Source organism: Pseudopipra pipra, chromosome 1 (genome assembly GCF_036250125.1).
Source record: "Pseudopipra pipra isolate bDixPip1 chromosome 1, bDixPip1.hap1, whole genome shotgun sequence".
Lineage (NCBI taxonomy): Eukaryota > Metazoa > Chordata > Aves > Passeriformes > Pipridae > Pseudopipra > Pseudopipra pipra.
The window spans coordinates 150,643,735-150,648,283 of NC_087549.1; the positions used below are offsets into that span (position 1 = coordinate 150,643,735).

Genomic DNA, 4,549 nt, shown 5'->3' on the forward strand with positions numbered 1-4,549 from the left:
CCCAGCCTGGATTGATACCGGGCATTGCCCTGTCCCAGGTGCAGCACCTTCCACTTGCCTTTGTTAAACCTCATAAGGTTCACATGGGCCCACTTCTAGAGCTTATCCAGGTCCCTCTGGATGGCATTCCATCCTTTTGGAGTATCAAGTGCACCAGTCAGCTTGGTGTCATCTGCAAATCTACTGAGGGTGCACTTGATTTCTGTGTCATTGATGAAGATATTAAATAACATTGGTCCCAGTATGGACCCCTGAGGGACAACACCTATCACTGATGTCCATCAGGACTCTGAGCCGCGGACCACTACCCTCTGGATGCAGCTGTCCAAGCAATTTCTTATCCATCTAACAGTCCACCCATCCAATCCAGCTCTCTCCAATTTAGAAAGAAGAATGTCAAAGGCTGTACAGAAGTCCAGACAGACGATATCTGTTGCCCTTCCCTTGTCCATTCATGTATCATCCGATCATAGAAGGCCACTGGGTTGGTCAGGCAGGATTTGCCTTTGGTGAAGCCTTGCTGGCTGTCTCAAATCACCTCCCTGTTCTCCATGTGCCCCAGCAGAGTTTCTAGGAGGATCTGTTCCATAATCTTCCCAGGCTCAGAGGTGAGGCTGACAGGTCTCTAGTTCCCAGAGCTCTCCTTTCTACCCTTTTTAAAGATGAATGCAAGGTTTCCCTTTTGCCAATCACTTGGGACTTCACCTGACTGCCAGGATTTTTCAACTATCATGGACAGTGGCCTGGCAACCACATCAGCCAATTCCCTCAGGACTCTGGGATGCATCTCATCAGGTCCCAAAGACTTCTATATATTCAGGTTCCTCGGGTGTCATGAACCTGATCCTTACTTACAGTGGGAAACACTCTGTTACAGTAGTGGGAAGCGTATGATTTAAGGTAGGGAAAATGTGAAATTCGTTCATTGTTTACTAACTTTTTTTCAAAGGTAAAATGAAGGCTTGTTTTATTCGGTTTAGCCACGTGTTTCAGGCTAATGGTAATTGTCAAAGTGCTTCAGATGCTGTCCTGCATAAGGTATGTAGTTCTATTGGATTCTGGACTAGGGAAGAATGAGGCAATGTGAAGTTTTCTCTGGAAGTAAATACTGAGCAAAGTGCCTTACTATATTCCAGTATGCATTAGTCCATTAGGAGGTTGATGGCTTCTTTTCATAACACAATCATTTTCATGCACACTTTAAAGTCATTTCTTGTCTTCCTCTGAAGACATTAAAATTCTGACAGTTTTGTGTTATTCTTTGGTAAAATGAGGCAATAATTTCATTCATAAAACCGAATCACCATTATCCATAATCAGCAATTGATTATTCATTTATTAAAAAGATAATATTGTGTCTTCAAGGGCAGTCATCATCTTTTGTATATTTGATTTGAAATTTAATTTGCTTATAGAGAGAACCTTTGCTTTTTACATTTTTATACAATTTAAAAATTTGGTTTTGCTTTTTTTTAATGCATAAAAAAAACTTTTAGTGGATTGTCGCTGCTATTTATGTCTATAATGCAGCGTTTGTTCAGCCTGTCAGATCAACAATTCATTAAGGTGAAAAAAAAGTACAGTGATCCCTTTGTATCACAGAAACATTGTGGTTGGAAGAGATCTTTGGAGATTGCCTAGTCCAACAAAGATCATATATACTGAGGGCTGCTAAAAATGTGAGTATCACAATAATGATAATTTTCTGGTTTCTGTGTGTATGATTATAAAGCCTGAACTAACTGCAGTATTACAGAAAAAATATGGTAGACAAGGTTTTCTTTGTTATACAGTAAATCTTTCAGTCTTTCATCATGTTTGTGTCATTCCCCAGTAGGAAAGTGGTAAGATGATCCAGTCTATAACATTAGCTGTTTGCTTTTGGCTTTGGAAGAGAAGGAGTATGGTGTATATACATGAATCTAGGGACTATTTTTCAATTTCCATGAAAATCTGATCTTCTTTAGCTAAATTGTGAATTTCTGAGAACGCTACAGTGAGCAAAGAGCTGTTGAGCCAAAAAGGAAGTGGTGGAGAACCCAACAGGCCTCAGGAATGAAGCCCGGATGTTGAGATAAGGAGAGAAGGAAGGATGGAAATGTCCAGAATGTAAGCACTGAGTGAATAATCATTGTAATAAGGAAGAGTATAAGGATTAGATTTCCCTAACCACAGTAGCTTCAATGCTCTGGAACTTCCCAGATTCCTCTGAGTGCTGCTGCATTCTCTCTTGTGAGGCTTGACAGTCACAGTATTCAAATAAAATGTTAAAAGGTTTTAGAAATACACTGTAAGAGTGATTTGGAGCCCTTAGAAGTATGAATTTATGATGTAAAGTTCAGATGGATCTTGTCTATAGGAGAGAAGTTGAAAAGAAACATGATGGCAGCTTTCAAATAGTTAAGAAGAAATGTGGAATAAACTCATCTTCATGTCTGTGAGGAGAGAAAAAAGAAGTAACAGACTGAGATTGCAGCTCAGGAAATTCAGATGAAGCACGAGAAAAACCTTTTTTTGGCAGTGAGAATAGTGAAGCAGTAGAACACATTGCATATGAAGGTTTTGGAATCACCATCTGTTGCAACTAGAAACTAAACAGATATCTCCAGGAATTACATCGGTGGAGTTGATGATGTTTTGGGCTAAAATGGGAACTAATTGGCTTTAGGACATCACTTCCAACCCCCTTTTAAAAAAATTTAATTATACAACCAGTCTACAAGTACTACAACTATATACAACAAGTAGAAAATGTTTTGCATAAACAAAGGCTTCTCTAATCCTCCAGGAAAAGCTCTTTTGGGTTCTGCAGTTGGGATAAGAGCTACATAAATTCAAGATATGAGGAAGACATGCATTTTAAGAGCTGCTAACCACTGAAAAAATCCCCAAAGGACATGGTAGATTTCACATAGCTTAAAACCGAAAGTGTTGTAGCTTATATATAATTTATGGGCATGACTCAGATGTAACTGTTTGAATTTACTGTATTTAGGCTGTCCTTTATGGGATGTGAAACTTGGTGGTTTGAAATCCTATTTAACCTTTTTGTGTGACTAACATTTCCTGGGATATCATATTCTATGTCTGCATATGCAAGGCATTCAAGTAATACAACACACTATTTTAGACTCCATCATGTCCAAAATCTGCTGTAAAAGCCACAAAAACACATTCACAGAAAAATGTAAAATGAACACAGTTTTTGCTGTTGGTGTCTGAAAGTGGTGTGCCTGTAACTGCAACTCTTGCTGCTGGATTAAAGGAGACAAACTGTTATCTCAGCATTAACTTTGTCTTAGATTTGCTTAATCTAACCTCTAAATACTGGATTCTAGTTCAGTTATTAGGAAGAAATTCTTTACTATGAGGGCGGTGAGGCCCTGGCAGAGGTTGCCCAGGGAAGCTGTGGATGCTGCAACACTAGAAGTGTTCAAGACAGGGCTTGGAGCAACCTGGTCTAGAAGAAGGTGTCCCTGCCCATGGCAGGGGGGTGGAACCAGATGATCTTTAAAGTCTCTTCCAACCACAAGTGTTCTGTGATGTTATGAAATACTGCAGTTAAGGATCGACTTTGGCAAAGCACATTTCATTTCAGAATCTGACCCTCCACTTGCAACTACGATGAGGACGCTGTGCATTCTGCAATGCTAGAAAAAGTGACCTGTATCAAAATAAGAAACATTTAAATTAGCAGAAGTAATTAAGTAATCATTATGTCTTCTTAGGGTTGCAGCCAGCATTGAAGAAGAATGGCAACACCTGACCCAACACCACCTTGTCAACTAGACCATAGCACTAAGTTCCACATCCAGTCTCTTAACCATCTCCAGGGATGGTGACTCCACCACCTCCCTGGGCAGCCCATTCCAATGCCCAGTCACTCTCTCTGTAAAGAACTTCTTCTAATGTCTAACCTAAACTTCCTCTGGTGCAGCTTAAAGACTGTGACCTCTTGTCCTGAAAAAAAGAAAGTGTCCCGGAGGCACTACAACACCGTAACAGTGTGCTGAGTGGCAGGAACAACCTCTGGGCCCAAAAATCCATTTAATAGAAAGTCCTCTCATCAAGGACGCATCAGATATTAAACTGGTAAGAACCAATACCGAGAAGAGCACTCACTTGATCTTAGCCAAAAGGCCGCAAAGTGATGCTCTAACCTGCACCCCTCTCTCTTATTTGGCAACACAACTAGGCTGTCCCACGCCCACACAGGAACCCTCTGGTCATTATTGGCATACGCAAAACTGCTGATTAAAAAATTATCTGATTATTATTGACGTATAAAACCGATTTTCCTTATTCGAGTGGGCCCTTTCTTATTTCAACACAGGCCTTTTGGCGTCGCTTGGGGCAGCACAGAGCGGGACGAAGACACTGAATGAACAACAGAGGAAAGGGGAGCGCCCCGACTCGCCCTGAGAGACTGAGGGAGCCGCGCTGAAGGAACATGGCGGGACCGGTGGCCACGCCTCCTCTTGGCTCCGCCCCTTGGCCCCGCCCACACCACCGCCCTCGTATAAAAGCCGCGGGTGGGCGTGGCCCTGGG

General features: G+C 41.5%; 1 non-coding gene across 1 annotated transcript; it reads right to left on the reverse strand.

Moving 5' to 3' along the window:
• Positions 1–3,966: 3,966 nt before the first annotated feature.
• Positions 3,967–4,152, reverse strand: LOC135406105 (U2 spliceosomal RNA). The gene has a single exon (XR_010426136.1). It is a non-coding gene; the product is annotated as a U2 spliceosomal RNA (small nuclear RNA).
• Positions 4,153–4,549: the final 397 nt, after the last annotated feature.